Source organism: Dasypus novemcinctus, chromosome 27, assembly GCF_030445035.2.
Source record: "Dasypus novemcinctus isolate mDasNov1 chromosome 27, mDasNov1.1.hap2, whole genome shotgun sequence".
In the NCBI taxonomy this organism is placed as follows: Eukaryota; Metazoa; Chordata; class Mammalia; order Cingulata; family Dasypodidae; genus Dasypus; species Dasypus novemcinctus.
In genome coordinates, this window is record NC_080699.1 from 8080723 (window position 1) to 8102910 (window position 22188).

A 22188-nucleotide genomic window follows, 5' to 3' on the forward strand; every position below is an offset into this window, starting at 1 on the left:
TTTTCGATGTAGCCAACCTTCTATGGTAAGATACCATCCAAGACCTTCACAGCTAGAGATGAGAAGGCAACACCTGGCTTCAAAGAATGGGCTGATTCACTGCTAGGAACTAATGCAGCTGGTGACTTTTAAGTTGAAGCCGGTGTTTGTTTACCATTCTGAAAGCCCTAGGGCCCTTAAAAATTCTGCTAAATCTCTGCCTGTACACTCTAATGGGACAACAAAGCCTGGATGACAGCACATCTGTTTGCAACATGATTTACTGAATGTATTAAACATGATTGAAATGACAACAAAGGATTTAGAATATTATATAAATTTAGGTAAAGCAGTGGCAAGATTTAGAGAATTGACTTCCATGTTGAAAGAAGGTCTACGGTCAGTAAAACACTATCAAACAGCTACAGAGAAATCTTTTGTGAAAGGAATAGACCATCGACATGGCAGACTGCATTGTCTTATTTTAAGAAATTGCCACAGCCATCCCAGTCTTCAGCAACGACCACCCTAACCAATCAGCAGCCCTCAGCATCTACCTCTACCAGCAAAAAGGTTATGATTGACTAAAGGACTTGATGATGGTTACCATTTTTTAGCAATAAAATATTTTAAAATAAGTTATGTACATTTTTTAGATATAATGCTATTGCACACTTAACAGACTACAGTATAATATAAACATTATTTTTGTATGCACTGGGGAACCAGAAAATTCATGTGACTCACTTTATTACGGTGGCCTGGAACCAAACCCACAATATCTCTTAAGGTATGCCTGTACTTTTAATTTTTTAAAGCTGTTTTGTTTTAGTAAAATTTGTAGTTTAAAATGTAATCTGAATTAGCAGAATACTGAAGTATGCAGACATTTGGATTTGGGACTGATAGCCTCTAAAGAGAACAGAAGGCTTCCAGAAATTTGAGAAGTATAATAGTCTTACTTAGAACCTGCTATAGGGTAATTTGCATGACCTTTTCCTTAGAAATACCCAAATTTAAACAGTTCAGTAAATGAATTATCCAGCGGAATAAACAGGAAATGGCCTTACAGAGAGAGTGAAAGAGAGAGTAAGAACTAATTATAAAAGGAAGCCAAGATGGTTACTATAGAAGTGATCAGTTGACCGGCGAGATATGTTTAACCTCCCTTGATTTCCATTTTGGAAACAGGTTGCAAAAGAAGAGCAGCTCCAAGGACTCCATCACATTTTCTTACCCTCTAAAATGGCAGCTAGACCCTCCTTGGTCTAGCAACCATCACTTATACTGAAAACCTGGGTATACTGTAGGTAAGTTCTCTGTCATCAGGTAAATAAATACATGTCCTCTCCTTTGAGCCCCAGAGTTCCATAAACACTAGTGCCATCGGGGCAGATAGTTTCTTTGGCAGAGTATCTATAGGATTGTCCCAACCCCACCACCCCCCTTTTTTAAGGAGGTACGAGAGATTGAACCTGGGACCTTGTACATACATGCAAAGCAGGTGCTTGACTACTACGCTAAACCTGCATTTTAAACTGTTGGAATTCAGTCACTTTATTTCAGTTATGAGAAACTTGCTTTTGATGCAACTCTTTCAATTAAAATTTTAAATCATCTGAATTAAAAATCAGATGAGCATTCTGTGACATCTAGTACTAGTCTTTACAGCTCTCAAACACAGTATTTTTGCCATATTATCTGGATACAAAAAGCTCCTATGTAAATAAAATTGATAATTTCCTAACCATGAACATAGTCTTCACATTGGCAGAATCAATACTACCGCAAATGAAAACATTTGCAGGTTGAAGACACTAGCAAACCAAAATGACACTAAGATATTCTTTATTTTAAACAAAACTCTCAAACTGAGACCTAACTTCCAAGTGCCAAAGACCCTGTTAGAATTTAAACACTGGTCTCTTTGTCCTAGACATGCAATATTTGGAGGACTGTGAACAAAAAAGATTTATTTCTATAAAATTTCTTAACAGCTGCTCTGATACTTGAGCAACTTAAAGAAACTCAGGCTTAAACTTGAGTTGTTACTTTGGGAGTTTGATACTGGTTTGCAAAATGGAGTGGACATGGCATGATTCATAATAAAAGGAACCTTTCAATAAAAGAAAATAAGGTCTAAACCAGGAGATTATCCTTAGTTAGCATGGCATTTTGAAAATTTTACACATTGACCTTTTATTTAAAGCTGTTACCCTACTTCTTAGGGTTATGACACACCTTTCCCCATATTTCCTCATGTCTAGTACTGTGTTTCACGTTAGGATTATAGTTCCCATGACCTTCATAGAACGTAGTAAAATAAAATTATGTCTTAAATATCACCTCTTGGTTACATTATAATTCTCATCACAGGCTATTATTAAAAGCCTTTTATGGTGTTTATATCAGTTCCTTTTAAGGATTTGTTTAGTTATAGATTTAGCTTTTATGTTATAGATTTGCAGAGGATTAAAGTGGTGCTATACATGGCCAATTTAAAGAGAAATCAGTTTTCTCCAGCTCTGGGCTAAGTAGCAGAATCTCAGTAAAAAGCATTGCTGCAATTTGAAGATAGCTGCTCACATCAGCAGTGACTGATGGATTAGGATATGTGACTAAAAATCATTCCTCTGAAAAACAGCCTTGTAGCAACTTGTATTTTAAGCACCTCTTCATTCTACTGATTAACAGGTAAGCATATCTGCAGCTAAGTGCATCTCATTGGCTGTTGATCAGCAGGACCTAAATAATGGATGGTTAAATTAAGCACAATTATGTAAGATCCTGTTCACTGGGTGACCATGAATGAAGCTTAGGTTTTTTGAGAGATACAGAAACTCAGGTTCAGGAGCAGCTAGTTCCTGAGAACTTCCTGCCCAAGTTCACTGGGCAGCTTGATATCACACTGGGCAAAACCACCACATGTACAATATCTTCTGAAGACAGCCATTTGCTTTCTTGGTATCTATAGGTCTCTTTAGCTCTAGAAAATAATCACAATGGGACTGGCCAGAGGAGACTGGCATTGAGATTTAGTTCTTTTAAAAATCCAAACCATGAACAACATGTAGCTCTATTTTCTAGGCCAAAGGTTTTCCCATTGAATATAGCAATGGGAGGGAAACGGATTTGGCCCAGTGGTTAGGACGTCCGTCTACCACATGGGAGGTCCGCGGTTCAAACCCCGGGCCTCCTTGACCCGTGTGGAGCTGGCCCACGCGCAGTGCTGATGCTCACAAGGAGTGCCCTGCCACCCAGGGGTGTCCCCGCATAGGGGAGCCCCATGCGCAAGGAGTGCGCCCCGTAAGGAGAGCCGCCCAGCACGAAAGAGTGCAGCCTGCCCAGGAATGGCGCCGCCCACTCTTCGTGTGCCGCTGATGACAACAGAAGCGGACAAAGAAACAAGACGCAGCAAATAGACACAGAGAACAGACAACCGGGAAGGGGGGGAATTAAATAAATCTTAATTTTTAAAAAATGAATACAGCAATGGGATTTGCAGAAACCAGCAGCATCCCATGAACCAGTCAGAAAACTGATGTCTCAGTGGATGGTGGTGATAGGATTACAACATTGAATGTAATTAGTACCACTGCATTTGTATACTTAAATATAGTGAAAGGGGAAATTTTATGCTATATATATCTTAACCACAATAAAATTTTAAAAACAATTTTAAAAGCCCAATACTTTGCTGGGATATGTGTATTCCAGCCACAACAGACCATGTGAGGACACTTGATTGATCTCGAATGGAATGGCAAGTCCTGGCCATGTTTGGAACATTGTTTATGATATGAGCTAAAATTCTGAAACTCTAAACATTTCCTAAATTCTTCCTCATAATTTCATTGTTTTATCCTTCTGCATATTGCACATTTGAAAAAAAAAATACATTCCAATTGAGTTGATACCTTATGTCATCACTTACTGTAGGAATTACGTGAAAATATCATTTACAACTTCATTCTCAGAAACAGGTTATGGGGACCAAAACAAAAATAAGAACATGTGGTAAGCTACATTCTTTAAAAGTGTTATTGCCAAGGACTTCCAGGAAGATGGAAGATTAAGGAGGCAGAGGAATGAGTTCTCTCCCAGAAAAATAGCAAGAGGACAAGCAGAGAATGTCTGGAAAGGGTGTACTGGGGCTTACAATACCAGGGGAGGCTAGACACCACCCAGAAGGGAGAGGGGTGAAGGGAAGGAGTCTCAGTTAACTAGAAAAATTTCCATGAGTAAAGCTGCAGGAGCAGCTGCTGGCACGTATCCCCCACCCTTGTAGCAAACAAAAGCAGATTCTCCAACCCCTGGCAGGGGGCGGTGGACTGAAGAGTTGAAGCAGTCCTCTTCCCCAATAGAGAAGAGAAGGAGGGAGGCAGCCTACAACAAATTAAGGTTTTGGCCAACAGAACTTGGTGTGCTGCATTGGAGGGGTCCCACATTCCAGACCAGTCTTTGTCTTTCTTGCATTAAGCTCTTTTATTTTGTGATAATGCATTCTTTAGGGAAATAATTCTTATTTAAAGGCGTATTATAACACAACAAAAGGCATAACATCGCATATCAAAATTTATGGGATGCAGCAAAAACTGTACTGAGAGGGAAATTCATAGTCATAAGTTCATACATCAAAAAAGAAAAGCTAAACTCAAAGACCTAACTGCACATATGGAGGAATTATTAAAAACAAACAAACAAAAATACCCCAAAGGAAGAAGAAAGAAAGATCAGGGCAGAACTAAATGAAATAGCACTAGATAAAAATTAAGAGCTGGTTCTTTGGGAAGATAATAAAATTGACAAACCCTAAACTAGACTAACAAAGAAACAATATGCAAATACACAAATTATGAAATGAGAAAGTGGATAGCACCACTGATCCCACAGAAATAAAGGCTATCATAAGAGGATATTTTGGAAAAACTATACACCAACAAGAACAATTTAGAGGAAATGGACAAATTCCTAGAAACACATAAGCAGCTTACACTGATGAAAGAAGAAATTGATTTCAACAAACCAATCACAAGTAAAGAGTAGAATCAGTCATTAAAAACCTCCCAACTAAGAAGAGGCCTGGACCAGACAGCTTCACAGGTGAATTCTACCAAACATTCCAGAAAGAGCTAATGCCAATCTTGCTTAAACGCCTTCAAAAAATCAAAATAGAGGGGACATTGCCTAACACATTCTATGATGCCAACATTACCCTAATACCACAGTCAAACAAAGACACCACAAGAAAGGAAAATTACAGACCCATCTCTCTAATGGACCTAAATGCAAAAATCCTCAAAAAAATACTTGGTAGTTGTATTCAACAACACATCAAATGAATTACACACCAAGTGGGTTTCATCCCTGCTATGTCAGGAAGGTTCAACATAAGAAAATAAATCAGAGTTAATACACCAAAAAAACAGATCAAAGAAAAAAAGATCACATATCTATAGACACAGAGCATTTGACAAAATACAGCACCTTCTCTTGATAAAAAACACTGCAAAAGATAGGAAAAGAAGGAAACTTTTTATCTAAAGAGTATATTTGAAAAACCCACAGCTAACATCCTTTACAATGGTGAAATCCTAAAATCTTTCCCTAAGATCAGGAACAATACAAGAATGCCCACATCACCCCTCCTATTAAACATTGTGTTAGAAGTACTTGCTCAAGCACTGAGGCAAGAACCAGATATAAAAAGAATCCAAATTGGAAAGGAAGAAGTCAAAAGTTCACTATTTCCAGATGACATGATCCTATACATAGAAAGCTCTGGGAAATCTACAGCAAAGCTTCTAGAACTTATAAATGAGTTCAGTAAAGTTGCAGGCTATAAGATCAATGTGCAAAAATCAGTAGCATTTCTGTAATAATGAGCAATCTGAAGAAATCAAGAAACCTGGCTCAGTGTGTCCGTCCATCCGCCATCATGCCGATGTTCATCGTGGACGCCAACGTGCCCCGTGCCTCCGTGCCGGACGGGCTCCTCTCCAAGCTCACCCAGCAGCTGGTGCAGGCCACAGGCAAGCCGGCTCAGTACATCACAGTGCACGTGGTCCCAGACCAGCTCATGGCCTTTGGCGGCTCCAGCGAGCCGTGCACGCTCTGCAGCCTGCACAGCACCGGCAAGATCGGCAGTGCGCAGAACCACTCCTACAGCAAGCTTCTGTGCGGCCTGCTGGCCGAGCACCTGCGCCTCAGCCTGGACAGGATCTACATCAACTACTATGACATGAACGTGGCCAATGTGGGCTGGAACAGCTCCACCTTCACCTGAGTGCTGCACCGCCCTACCCGGCCCCGCTGTCCACAGTGTTCCCTGCCCGCCCGGCCCCCATGACCCCCACTTCCCGTCGGGAGAAATAAACGGTTCAGAGACAAAAAAAAAAAAAAAGAAACCTAAACCATTTACATTAGTAAATTTTAAAAAATCAAATACCTATAAATTTAAAGATGTAAAAGACTTAAAACACAGAAAACTACATACCACTGCTAAAGGAAATTAAAGAAGACTTAAATAAATGGAAGAATATTCCCTGTTCATGGATAGGAAGACTAAATATCATTAAGATCTCTATGCTACCCAAACTCATCTACAGATTTAATGCAATCACAATAAAAATCAATACAGCATTCTTTTTAATGAACTAGAAAAACTATGAAATTTATTTGGAAAGGAAAGAGGCTCCAAATAGCCATAGACAAATTGAAAAAGAAAAATGAAATAACTTTAAAACATACTACAAAGCTACAGTGGTCAAAACGGCATGGTATTGGCATGAGGATAGACATAGTAACCAATGAATCCAAAGTGAGAGTTCTGATGTAGATCCTCACATCTGGTATTTGACAAGGCCACCAAGCCACCCAACTGGGAGAAAATGGCCTCTTCAACAAATGGTGCTTGGAGAACTGGATATCCATATGCAAAAGAATGAGAAAGGATTACCACCTCACACTGTATACACAAATTAACTCAAGATGAGTCAAAGACTTAAATATAAGCCAAGACCATAAAGACCTTGGAAAACAATGTAGGCAAGCATCTACAGGACCTTGTGATAGGAAATGGCTTAATAAGCTTCACAACCAAAGCACAAGTAGCAAAAAAAAAAAAAAAAAAAAAGGAACCTCCTCAAAATTAAATCCTTTTGCACATCAAAGGAGTTTATCAAGAAAGTGAAAAGACAGCCTACCCAATAGGAGAAAATACTTGGTAACCATATATCTGATAGGAGACTAATATCCAGCATATAAAAAGAAATCATGTATCAAAAAGACAATTCATTTTTAAAATGGGCAAGAGATTTGAACAGATGGTTCTCCAAAGAAGAAATACAATTAAAAAAAAAAAAAAAAGAAGAAATACAAATGGTAAAAAGCACATGAAAAGATGCTCATCATCACTAGCTATTAGGGAAATGCAAATCAAAACTAAAATGAGATACCATCTTACACCCATTACACTGATGGCTAATAAACAGAAGTCTGCAAGTGTTGGAGAGGATATGGAAGAATGGGAACCCTCATCCACTGCTGGTGTGAATGCAGAAGAATCCAGTCATTCTGGAGGACAGTTTGGCAGTTTCTCAAAAAACTAGCTATAGATTTGCCATATGACCCAACAATTCCACTGCTGGGTATATACCCAGAAGAATGGAAAACAAGGACACAAACTGATATATGCACACCAGAGTTCATAGCAGTGTTATTCACTATTGCGAAAAGTTGGAATCAACCCAAATGCCCATCAACAGATGAATGGATAAACAAATATATACATACAATGGAATACTACTCAGCTGTAAGAAGGAATATGGGCTAACACAGATAAATCTTGAGGACCTTATGTTGAGTGCAGTAAGCCAGGCATTGAAGGACAAATACTACATGACCTCTCTGATATGAATTAAGCAAATCAAGCTGTCTCAGCTAGAGACTGGATGATAGGTTTACAGAGAATTGGGGGGAGTGGTGGAGAGGAAGATAGTGAGCTGATGCCTACATGGGTGAAATCTATGATAAAGTGGAGGTAAGTAGTCGTGCAGGGAAGGGATAAGATGGGGGCATAGGGATACTATTGGGTGGGCCTTTGCAGTCTTGAGGGGTCTAGAGTTGGGAGGATAGGTCAGATGATCCTTGGAATTGGGAGAGTTTGGGGGAAGCAGGTGAATAAGAGATTGTCAGGTATGTGGTTGAAACTAAATGTTGAGAAATCTTGAGAAAACCTAATAAGGGTTCCTTGTTGAAGGTGTTTGATGGGGGCATCTAGCAAAGGGTGCATCTGGGACAAGCTTCTAGTGAGTGTGAGTGCTCATTTTCCCATAGTGTGTTTTATCATTGGGTGGAGAACCACGCAATGAGCGGGAAGGTAGTGTACCACCATCCTGGGGAGGCCTGATGTTCTGAAACGGAAGGGTGTCCCTCAAGAGCATGGGTAGCTCCCAACTGGGGAGGACAGACTAGTGTGTCAAGCCCCCAGCATTGTTGCAAGTATCCATGAATCTGGTCCTTCAAGCAGTGAAGCTTGGTTGTCACTGTGGGCCCCAAGGGGAGGGGGAGAAAGGAATAGACTAGATGGAAAAGGGGGTAATTGGGGGGCAATGGAAATATTCCACAAGATCATGCAATGATGGATATAGGCCATGTTTGATTTCACCAAAAATTTATAAAAGTGTATAGTCTAAAATGTAAACAATAATGTAACTAAAAATCTAGAAAAGTGTACAGTCTAAAATATAAACTGTAATGTAAACCAAAATGGAACCATGGTTAGTAGCTGTGTTTCAATATATGTACATCAGCTGTAGCAAATATGACATCCACAGGTAAAAAGATAATTGCTGGGGAAGGGGGAAAAAGTTTGATGTTGAGTATTTGGGAGTCCCCTATATTGTAAATGAGACTTTACTGTGATCTATAACTTTTTTGAAACAAAATTTAAAATTAAAGGATGTAGACACTGAGGAAGGAATGGAACAGATTGCCTTGCCACTGTTCATAGAGGGCAACACCTATTACAGTGATGAAAGGCAAAATGTCAAAGTTTTATGGTATTTTTTTATTTTTTAATACCCCAACTTATTTTTTACTTTAGTTTTTCTGAATTAGTGTGTATTCTATTTCTAATCAGTAAATTTATCATTACTATTTCATTTTCCTACTAATTGAACTTCGCAATATATAAGGCTTCATTTTTGAAGAAGTTTTGGATCACAGAGGGGTTCAACTATGGCAAGGGAGTAGCACCAGTGTGAGGTGTCATTGATGGGGAACATACGATTGGGAGGGAGTTCTCCAGGGCATGCATATAGGGAATATAAAAAGTTCGGATATTTGTTGGGTATTGTCATACCAGGTAGAGTTATACATGACAACTGTGCGAGTGTTCAGTTCATTGCTGGGGGAGCTCTGTCACATTCCCCAATGGAATAGCAAAAATCCCCCAAGTGCAAGGGCAAAAAACAGTGAAGAAGTATGGTCCAATGATGGGCTCTTGATACTGATGACTATGCTTAGGAGCCTGTGTGCTTGAAATTTCAACTAGGCCTAGAGCTGCAGGGTGCCTAAGAGTTACCTCCTGAGAGCCTCCATCTTGCTCAAATGAAGCCACTCTCTAAGCCAAACTCAGCATGTAAATGCTTTACCTTACCCACAGTTGTGGGACATTACTCCCAGGGATGAGCCTCCCTGGCACCAAGGGATTACTACCAATCACCAGATGGTAATGTAACTAGAAAAAGACCTTGAATAAAAGGGGAAAATGGTAAAGAGAAATGAGTTTATATGGCTGAGACTTCAAAATGAGTTGGGAGGTCATCAGAGTGGTTGCACTTAGCACATCTCGGCAGGATTCCAGGGACAGCCTAAGTAGATAATACCCCAGGTACTGGTGCTCCTGAGGGCTACAGAGACACACAGGTTCTACAGTTATGGCATATTGCTCTGGAGTTCATTGCCTTGCCAGGGGCTCTACTTTGGAATTTGTGCTCCTGAGTGTGATGGCATTGGACTCAGACATGACCTTTCAACACATGCCTCTTCTGTCACTTTTACTGAACCTGTGTTTGGTGGTGGGGTTGGTGTATACTCAGGAGACTTGAATCTATGGACTGGCCATATGCAGCTGGACCCTGACGCTCAGCAAAATTGCAACACCTACTATTTGGTTCGTTGGACTAACCCAGGTCACCTAACAGGAAGGTGAGGGTGGCCAACCACCACACCAGGGAACTGAGAGTGTCTACAACTTCAAGCAGGAGAATCACATCCATCAGCCATGTGGGATTTAAGCCCCCTCTCGATTTAGAAGTGGAGTGGACATCACCATCCCAGGGTCCACAGGATGGAGGAATAAAATATGTATTAGAGTGGATTTATTGGTATTCTATAGAACTATTGTGACTCTAGCAATTGAAGAAGAAATTGTATCATTGATGTGGAGTTGCTGAGGTAGGGAGAGGGTAGAAGAGGTGTGATGTGGGGGCATTTTTGGGACTTGGAATTGTCCTGAAAGATATTGCAGGGACAGATGCAGGGTGTTATATGTCCTGCCATAATCCACTGAATGGACTGGGGGAGAGTATAAACTACAATGTAAACTATAATCCATGCTGTGTATTAGTACAACAAAATGTATTCACCAAATTCAATGAATGTGCCACGATGAAAGAGGTTGTTGATGTGGGAGGAGTGGGATGGGGAGGGTGGGGTTTAAGAGAACCTCTTATATTTTTTAATGTAACATTTTTTGTGATATATATATATACATATATTTTTTTTAAACAAAAATTTTAAAGGCATATTATAAGCCAAAAATGTCTTTTAGAAAAGTACAAAGTTGGAGGACTCTTCAATCTTTAAAGCATATTTGCTTATCCACAGTGGTAAAAATAGCATGGTACTGGCATAAAGACAGACAGATTGACCATTGGAACTGAAGAACTCAGAAATAGACCCTCATATCTACAGTCAAGTGATTTTTTTTTTAAAGATTTTATTTATTTAATTCCCCTCTCCTCCCCCAGTTGTCTGTTTTCTGTGTCTTTTTGCTGCGTCTTGTTTCTTTGTCCGCTTCTGTTGTCGTCAGCGGCACGGGAAGTGTGGGCGGCGCCATTCCTTGGCAGGCTGCTCCCTCCTTCGTGCTGGGTGGCTCTCCTTATGGGTGCACTCCTTGCGCATGGGGCTCCCCTACGCGGGGGACACCCCTGTGTAGCACGGCACTCCTTGCGCGCATCAGCACTGCGCTTGGGCCAGCTCCACACGGGTCAAGGAGGCCTGGGGCTTGAACCGTGGACCTCCCATGTGGTAGACGGATGCCCTAACCACTGGGCCAAAGTCTGTTTCCCAAGTGATTTTTGAGAAGGCTGTCAAGCCTACCCAACTGGGCCAGAAGAGTCTATTCAACAAATGGTGCTGGGAGAACTGGATAGCCATATCCAAAAGAAAGAAAGAAGACCTATATCTCATACCTTATACAAAAGTTAACTCAAGGGAAATGGATTTGTCTCAATGGATAGAGCATACGCCTACCAAATGGGAGGTCCAGGGTTCAAACCCAGAGCCTTCTGTCCCATGTGGTGAGTTGGCCCATGCGCAGTGCTGGTGTGAACAAGGAGGGCCATGCCCGCATGGGTGTCCCCCGCATAGGGGAGCTGCACACACAAGGAGTGCACCCTGTAAGGAGAGCCACCCTATGTGAAAAAAAGTGCAGCCTGCCTAGGAATGGTGCTGCACACATGGAGAGCTGACACAGCAAGATGACGCAACAACAAAAAAAGAGTGATTCCTGGTGCCGCTGACAAGAATACAGTGGACACAGAAAAACACAGTGAGTGGACAGAGAGCAGACAACTGGGGGGGTGGTGGTGAGGAGAGAAATAAAAAAATAGATGTTAAAAAAGAAAAATTAACTCAAAATGGATTAAGAACCTGAATGCAAAAGTGACAATCATAAGACTCCTAGAAGAAAAAGTAGGAAAACATCTTCAAGAGCTTGTGGTAGGGGACGCGGACTTGGCCCAATGGATAGGGTGTCCACCTACTACATGGGAGGTTTGTGGTTCAAACCCTGGGCCTCCTTGACCCATGTGCAGCTGGCCCATGCACAATGCTGATGCGCGCAAGGAGTGCCGTGTCACACAGGGTGTCCCCGGCATAGGAGAACCCCTCACGCAAGGAGCGTGTCCCGTAAGGAGAGCCACCCAGTGCAAAAGAAAGTGCAGCCTGCCCAAGAATGGTGCCACACACACGGAGAACTGACAAAAAAAGATGATGCAACAAAACAAAAAACAGATTCCCAGTGCTGCTGATAAGGATAGAAGCGGTCACAGAAGAAGACACAGTAAATGGACACAGAGAGCATACAACTGGGAGGGAATGGGGAAGGTCAGAGAAATAAATTAATAAAAAAAAAAGCTTGTGATAAGTGGTAGTTTCTTGAACATTACATTGAAAGCATGAGCAACAGAAGAAAAAAAAAGATAAATGGAATCTCCTCAAAATTAAACACTTTTGTACCTCAAAGTGCTTTTGAAAAGGTTGAAAAGGCAGCCAACTTAGTGGGAGAAAATATTTGAAAATCAAACATCTGATAAGGGCTTAATAGCCATGCTATATAAAGAGGTACTACTACAACACTATAAAAAGACAAAATACTTAATTTTAAAAATTGTCAAAGGACTTGAATAGACATTTGTCCAAAGAAGAAATACAAATATTGAAAAAAAAACACACAAAGAAATGTTCAACATCATTAGTGATTAGTAAAATGCAAATCAAGATATCATTTCACACCTATTAGAATGGCCACTGTTAAGATGTCAAAAAACTACAAATGTTGGAGAGGATGTGGAGAGAAGGAATACGTTTTCACTCTTTTTGGGAATGTTGAATAATACAGCCCCTGCAGATCACTGTTTGGCAGTTTCTAAGGAAGCTGAATATAGACTTGTCATGTGACCTGGAAATACCCCTACTAGGTATATACCTGGAAGAACTGAGAGCAGTGACATGAACAGACAACTGCACACAGATATGACAGTGGCAATACAATTGCCAAAAGTTGGAAATAATCCAGGTGTCCATCACCCAATGAGTGGATAAACAAATTGTGGTGTATACACATGGTGGAGTATTATTCAGCTGTAAGAAGAAATGAAGTCGTGAAGCATATGACAACATGGATGAACCTGGAGGACATAATGTTGAGTGAAGCAAGCCAGACGCAAAAGGACAAATACTGTATGATTGTGCTATTTTGAACTAAATATATTGTTTAAAATCATGGAGCTAATCATTAGAATATAGGTCACTATAAAATAGAAGGAGGGTAGAGAATGGAAAGATGAGGTTTAATCTATGCAGAATTAGTAAAAGGGTTGTAAATCATTGGAAATGAATAGAAAAGGTGAAAGCACAAGTTTAAGGACATGTATATGACTAGAAGGAAAGCTAAAATATGCAACATGGGACTATAATATAGTGAAATCTCATGTGAAACATGAGTATGGGTATTGTCGCATATATAAGACTTTACAGGATGTAAATACAGATAAACTAGACACATGGAAATGGAATCAAGACTTTGCAGCAGGGGAGATATGGAGAGATTGAGAGGTGATAAGTTTTTTGTCTTTTTAATATAATTATTGGAGTGTTAAGGTGCTCTGGTGGTGGTTGAGTGATGGGTGCACAACTTTGAGATTGTGCTAGATCCCATTGCTTGTACAGTTTGGATAGATTTGTTAATATGTGTCAATAAAGTTTATTTGTTTAAAAAAAACAGCTGTTAGTAGAGACAAGGAAGCTCATTATATACTATTCAAAGGGGCCGTTTACCCAGAGGAAGTAACAATTGTAAGTTTATATGCACTTAATCAGGATGCCCCAAATTACATGAGTCAAACACTGACAAAACGAAGGGAGAAATACATGTCTGTTCAATAAGTTGAAGACTTCAATACACCACTCATATCATTGGGTAGATCATCTGCACAGGGGATGAATAAAGAAACAGAGATATTGGATAATATGATAAAAGAACTAAATCTTTATACACACACACACACAACATTGCATTCCAAGCAGCCCATTCTTCTCAAGTGCTCATGGATCATTCTCCAGGATAGACCATATGATGGATCACAAAGATCTCTATTTAAAAGATTGGAATTATACAAAGCACTTACTCCGATCATAATGTATTAAAGCTGGAAATCAACACCAGGTAGGAAAAGGCAAAACTCACAAATATATGGAGATTAAACAACACTAATAATCAGTGGGTCCAAAAAATGGCAAGATAAATCAATATCTTGAGATGAATGAAAATGAGGACACAACACAGCAGAACTTATGGGATTCAGGAATACAATGCTGAAAGGAAATTTTATAGCCCCCAATGTGTACATTAAAGAAAAGATGATGGGACTTCCAAGAAGATGGTGGACTAGAAAGACATGGGATTCTCTTCTCAGAAAAAGTGCTACAGGACAGGCAGAAATGGCCTGGAAAAAAATATAAGGTTTGGGACAACTGAGGAAGATTGGACATTGCCCAGAAGAGCGAGACAAAGGAAAAGAATGACAAAGGCAAAATTGTGAGTTAAAAGTGGTGGCTGCTACAGACAAAGGGGGCCCAAGGGATCCACCTCCCCAGGAAAGAGGAGAGAAAGGGACACAGCCTAAGACTGACTCAGCTTTTAACCCACAAATTCGGTCTGCTGTGTCCCACAAGCCCTTCCAGACTGGGTAGAGCTGTGCCATTGTTTGCCCTGGGAGCCAGTTATGGATTAAAGAGATCCAACCTTCCCATTCTTCCTCTTTGCTAATGAAGATTGATTGTTGAGGATGCAGAGGAGAGTGCAGTTATTTCCAATGCAGGGAAAAGGTAGGGGGCTGCCAGCAAAGGTTGGAGAATTGCCTCTGAGAAAATTAGAATTACAAGGCTCTTAGCCTCTGGGCAGGACAATCCAGTCTGTGTTTCAACAAACACACTCTGGCAAGGCATTGAATGGAGAGGGCTGCCAAAACATGCCTTCTGCTTGCATACCAATGAAGTGCACATGAGGAAATTAAAAGTAAATAAGGAAGTGGGTCTGTAACTCATTACTGGGTCCGGAGCCCAGTTTTGAGCAACTAATGGGAACAATCCTAAAGACCCTGATTGAACCAAGAATCAAAGTACAGCTAACACATAGCCTCCTGCAACTAAATCCCTATTAAAGAGAGAGAAATTGAGCATCTGAGTGAACTCTATATCATAATCAGATGCCTAGACATGAGCAAAAAAAATTATGAATCATACTAAGAAAATGGAAGACATGGCCCAAGAAAGGACTATATCAAAGCCCCAGAAGAGAAACAGAATTTAAAACAACAAATTAACTACATAAATTTCCAAAATTAATGCATTGAAAGAATTTGACTAAAGAGATAAATGACATCAAGAAGACATTGAGCAAGCACAAAGAACAATTTGAAAACCTGAATAGAAAAGTAACAGAGTGCATGAGAGTGAAAGATGCAATAGGTGAGATTAAAAAACACATTAGAGGCATACAACAGCAGATTCAGAATGATAGAAGAAAGAATATGTAGTCCTGAAGACAGAACAGCTGAAAGTGAAGAAAGAAAATAATGGAAAAAAATTGAGCACAGGCTCAGGGAGATGAATAACAGCATGAAAAGCAACAATATATGTGTCATGGGAGTGTCCGAAGAGAAGGGAAAAGGGGCAGAAAGAATATTTGAGGAAATAATAGCTGAAAATTTCCCAACTCTCACAAAAGAAATGAACTTACATGTCTGAGAAGTGCAGCATACTCCAATCAGAATAAATGCAAATAGAACTACTCCAAGACACATACTACTCAGCATGTCAAACGTCAGACATAAACAGGAAATTCTGAGAGGGGCAAGAGAGAAGCAAACCATCACATAAACAGGATGCCCAATAAGACTTAGTGAAGATTTCTCATCAAACATGGAGGCAAGAAGTAGTGGTATGATACAGTGAGGATACTGAAAGAGAAAAACTGCCAGCTGAGAATTCATAATCCAGCAAAATTGTCCTTCAAATCTGAAGGTGAGTATAAAATTTCCATAAACAAACAGTAACTAAGAGAGTTCATAAAAATGAATCCACCTTTACAGGAAATATGAAGGGAAACTTTAGAGCCTGAAAGAAAAAGTCAGGAGAGAGAGGCTTGGAGGAGAATATAGAAGAAAGAATAGCAGGGAAGCAGACTTGGCCCAATGGATAGGGCATCCACTGGGAGGTCCGCAGTTCAAACCCTGGGCCTCCTAAACCCATGTGGAGCTGGCCCATGGACAGTGCTGATGTGCGCAAGGAGTGGTGTGCCACACGGGTGTCCTGCGTGTAGGGGAGCCCCACACACAAGTAGTGCACCCAGTAAGGAGAGCTGCTCAGCACGAAAGAAAGTGCAGCCTACCCAAGAATGGTGCCGCACACATGGAGAGCTAACACAGCAAGATGAGGCAACAAAAAAGAGACACAGATTCCCGGTGCCGCTGATAAGGATAGAAGCGATCACAGAAGAACACACAGCGAATGGACACAGAGAGCAGACAACTGGTGGGGGGGGGGGGGGTGCAAATAAAAAATAAATCTTGAAAAAAAAAAAAAGCGGAAAGGAAAACCAAAAGAGGAAGAAAACAGACAAAAATAAGATATGACATATGAAAACCCAAGAATAAAATGGTGGAAGTAAATAACATTTATGGTAATATCATTGAATGTGAATGAATTAAACTCCCCTATCAAAAGATATAGGCTGACTGAATGGATGAAAAAAACATGAGCCATCCATATGCTGCTTAAAAGACCCTTACCTTAGACCCAGGGATACAAGCCAACTGAAAGTGAAAGGTTGAAAAAAGATACTTTACACAAATAGTAATAAAATAACACTAATATCAGAGAGAACAGACTTTAAATGCAAAAAATTTAAAAAGCTACAGAAGGCCATTATAAATCAAAGTTACTGTCAACCAGGAAGATATAACAATCATAAATATCTATGTACCTGATCAGGATGCCCCAAAATACATGAGGCAAACTCTGGCAAAACTGAAAGGAGAAATAGACCCTTTATAATAATTGTTGGAGACTTCAACATCATTAGATAGAACAACTACACAGGGCATAAACAAGGAAATAGAGAACTTAATATGATAAATGAATTAGACCTAAGAGACATATACAGAATGTTGCACCCAAACTCAGTGGGTTATACAGTCTTTCAAGTGCCCGTGGATCTTTCTCCAGGAAAGAACACATGGCACAATGCAGCTCTCAGTAAGTATAAAAATAATGAAACTATACAAAGCAACTTCTCAGATCATAATGGAATGAAATTGGAAATCAATAATAGGAAACAGGTAAATTCGCAAATGTGTGGAAGCTAAAGAACACACTCCTAAATAGTAGGTCAAGGAAGAAATTGCAAGTGATATCAGTCAATATACTGAAACAAAAGGAAACTAGAACACAACCTACCAAAACTTAGGGGATACTGAGAAAGCAGTCTTTTGAGGGAAGTCTATAGCCCTAAATGTCTATATTAAAAAAGAAGGAAGAACTAAAATCAATTATATAATTGAACAACTGGAGAAACTAAAAAAGAACAGCAAGCCAATTCCAAAGCAAGCAGAAGAAAAGAAATAAATAATAAAGATTAGAGCAGAAATAAATGAAACAGAGAAAAAGAAAACAAAAAACAACAAAACCAAAATCTGCTTCTTTGAGAAGCTAGACTAACAAAAAACAAAAGAGCCAAGATGCAAATAAATAGAAATCAAACATGGGAAGTTATGACTGGCCCCACAGAAATAAAAAGAATTGTAAGAGAATATTAGGAGAAACTGTATGCCAACAAACTGGACCAACCTTGATGAAATGGACATATTCCTAGAAATGCACAAACAACTAACAATGATGCTACAAGAAATACAAGAACTTAACAAACTAATCACATTTAAATTAAATCCATCATCAAAAATCTCCCAGCAAAGAAAAATCCAGGACTAGATGGCTTCACAGGTGAATTCTACCAAGCATTTCAAAAAGAATGAATGCCAATCCCATTTAAACTCTTCCAAAAAATTGAAGGGAGGGAAAATAACCCAACACATTTTATGAAGCCAATTTCACCCTAATGCTAAACCCAGATAAAGACAACACAGAAAAAGAAAATTACAGACCAGTCTCTCTAATGAGCATAGATGCAAAATTTTTCAACGAAATACTTGCAAATGGAATCTAACAGCATATCAGAAGATTTATACATCATGACGAAATGGGATTTATTCCTGGTGTGCAAGGCTGGTTCAACATAAAATCAATGTAATACACCACATTAACAAATTGAAGGAATAAAAACACATTATCTCAATCAATGCAGAAAAGTTATTTGAGAAAATCCAACATCCTTTCTTGATAAGAACTCTTCAAAAGATAGGAATAGAGGGAAAATTCCTCAATATGATAAAGGGCCTATATGAAAAAACCCAGAGCCAACATCGTATTCAATGGTGAGAGGCCGAAAACTTTCCTGGTAAGATCGGAACAAGAGGATACCCACTTTCACCACTGTTATTAAACACTATACTAGAGTAATTGGACAAGAAAACAAAGGCATCCTTATAGGAAAAAAGGAAGTAAAACTCACTATTTGTGGATGACATGATCCTATATTTAGAAAATTCTGAAATGTCTGTGACAAAGCTACTTGAGATAAAAATGAGTTCAGCAAAGTGGCAGAATACAAGATCAACACACAAAATTCAGTAATGTTTTTCTACACTTGTATTGAACAACCTGAGGAGTAAATCAGGGAAAAAATTCCATTTACAATAGCAACAAAAAGACTGAAATAACTAAGAATCAATTTAACCAAAGAAATAGAGGAGCTATATGCAGAAAAGTACAAAACAGCTAAAAGAAATCAATGAAGACCTAAACAAATGAAAAGGCAGTCCATGTTAATGGATTGGAAGACTAAATATCATGAAGATGGCAATCCTACCCAAACCAATTTATAGATTCAATGCAATACCAATCAAAATTCCAACAGAGTACTTTACAGAAATATAAAAGGCAATTACAAATTCATTTGGAAGGGAAAGTGCACCCAAACAGCCAAAAGCATTCTAAAAAAGAAGAGTGACAGGGAAGCAGACGTGGCTCAACTGATAGAGTGTCCACCTACCATATGGAGGGTCCAAGGTTCAAACCCAGGGCCTCCTGACGTGTGTGGTGAGTTGGCCCATGCGCGGTCCTGCCACGCACAAGAAGTGCCATGCCACACGGGTGCCCCCGTGTAGGGGAGCCCCATGCACAAGGAGTGCACCCGCAAGGAGAGCCACCCTGCATGAAAAAAAGCACAGTCTACCCAGGGGAGGCACCACACACTAAAGAGAGCTGATGCAGCCAAATGATGCAACAAAAAAAGAGATGCAGTTTCCAAGTGCTGTTTGATAATAAAAGCGCACACAGACAAACAGCAAATGGACACATAGAGCAGACAACAGGGTGGAAGGGGAAATAAATAAAATAAACCTTTAAAAAAAGAATGACATAGAATGACTTTCACTGCCTGGCCTTGAAACATATTACAAAGCTGCCATGGTCAACACAGCATGTTACTGGTATATATATAGACACATCAATCAGTGGAATAGAATTGAAAGTCCAGAAATAAACCCTCACCTCTATAGCTAACTGGTTTTTGACAAGACTACAAAGTCCATGCTAACAGACAAAATAGTCTCTTCAAAAAATGGTGCTTGCAAAATAGGACATCTATAACCCAAAGAGTGAAAGAGAACCCCTATCTCATTCTCTATACAGGAATTGACGCAAAATGGATCAAAGAGCTAAATATAAAAGCCAGTATGATAAAAGTACTAGAAAAAAAATGTAGGGAAACATCTCAAAGATCTTGTGGTAGGAGGTGGTTTCTTACACTGAAACATGAGCAACAAAAAGAAAAATTAGGTAAACGGGAATGCCTCAAAATTAAGCACTTTTGCACCTCAAGGGATTTTGTCACAAGGGTCAAAGGCAGCCAACTCAACTGGAGAAAACACTTGGAAACCACATGTCCAATAAGGGTTTATTTTCCATGATATTATAAAGAGATGTTAAAACTCAAGTAAAAAGACAAATGACCCAATTTAAAAATGGACAAAAGACTTGAATAGACATTTGTCCAAAGAAGAAATACAAATGACAAAGAACAAAACAAAACACATAAGAAATGTTCAGCATTACTAATGAGTCAGGAAATGCAAATGAAAACTACAATGCGATATCATTTCACAACTATCAGAATGGCCACTATTAAAAAAGACAGAGAACCCCAAGTGTTAGAAAGGATGTGGAGAGATAGGGATGCTTATTCACTGTTGGTGGAAATGTAGAATAGTACACCCACTGTGGAGGACTCTTTGACAGTTCCTAATGATGTTGAACATAGATTTGCCACATGACCTTGCAATGTCTCTACTGGTTATATACCAGAAGATCTGAGAGCAGTGACACAGACACCTGCACACTGATGTTCATAGCAATGTCATTTATGATTGCCAAAAGTTTGAACAACCCAGATGTCCATCAACTGATGAATGGATTAACAAACTGTTAAGTAATCCCACAATGGAGTATTATGCTGCTATAAAGAGAAATTAAGTCATAAAGCATATGACAACGTGGATGAACCTGAAGGACATTATGTTGAGTGCAGCAAACCAGGCATGAAAGGACAAATACTGTATGATTGTGCTATTATGAACTAAATATATTGTGTAAACTCATGGAGTTAATAACTTAAATTTGGGTCACCAGAAAATAGAATGATGTTAGTGAATGGAAAGCTGAGGGTTAACTTCTGCAGAATTGGTAAAAAAGGAGGTGTGTTAATCTTTGGAAATAATAGAAAAGGTGAAAGCCCAACATAATGTTTGTAACTAGCAGTACTATTATGTGGGAATAAAAGTGGTTTAAAGGGAAAGTCTAAGGTCATGTATGCTACTAAAAGAAAGGCTAAAAAATGTAAGTTGGGAATGTAAAGCATAATAAAACCACATGTGAAATAGGAATATGGGTAAAATTGCATATATGACTGTCTCTCTTTGAAACTGAACAAATGTATGTTAATACTATTCAGCAGTAAAAAGGAATGTAGTTCTGATACATGCGACAACATGAATAAACCTTAAAGACCCCAGGTTGCGTGAAAAATGCCAGACACAAAAGGGCAAATATTGTATGATCTTACCAATATGAAATAATGTAAGTAAACTCATAGGTCAGATTCTAGAATATAGATCACTAGGGGATGTGGTGGGAATAGTGGATAGGAAGTTAAGGCTTAAAATGTACAGAGTTCCTATATAGAAAGATGGAACTGTTTTAGTAATAGATGTTGGTGATCATAGCACAATATTTTTAATGTAATTAACAGCACTGGAATATATATGTGAATGTGGTTGAAAGGGGAAATGTTAGTGTATTAGCCAAAGGGATGCTGATGCAAAATACCAGAAATTGGTTGGTTTTTATAAAGGGTATTTATTTGGGGCAGGAGCTTACAGATACCAGGCCATGAAGCGTAAGTTACTTCCCTCACCAAAGTCTATTTTCACGTGTTGGAACAAGACGGCTACTGACGTCTGTGAGGGTTCAGGCTTCCTGGGTTCCTCCCTTCCTGGGGCTTGCTTCTCTTTCCTCTGTGAGCTTATTTCCTGGTGCTCCAGCTTAAGGCTTCAGCATCAAACTTCCAATATCAAAACTCCAACATCAACTCCCCACCCCCCCCAAATCAGTCCTTTGCCATGCCTTTCATCTGGGCCCTAATGATGTGGCCCAGTCAAAGCCCTAGTCATAACTTAATCATGCCCAGGTACAGACCAGATTACAAACATAATCCAATATCTATTTTTGTAATTCATAAGCATATAAAACTGCTACACTTAGGTTGTATATATAGTAATAAAAATCTATGGAACTTCACGACACAAAGAGTGTCCCCTAAATTAAACCATGGACTATTGTTAATAGTACAATTATAAAAATGTTCTTTCATCAGTTTTAAGAAATATACCTCACCAATGCAAGGTGTTAATAAAAGGGGGTATATGGGAACCCTGTATTTTATGCACCATTATTCTGTAAACC

General features: G+C 39.4%; 1 pseudogene; it reads left to right on the forward strand.

The window, feature by feature from the left end:
• Positions 1-5746: 5746 nt before the first annotated feature.
• LOC101427355 (macrophage migration inhibitory factor pseudogene) lies at positions 5747-6386 on the forward strand (annotated as a pseudogene).
• The last annotated feature ends 15802 nt before the right edge of the window (positions 6387-22188 follow it).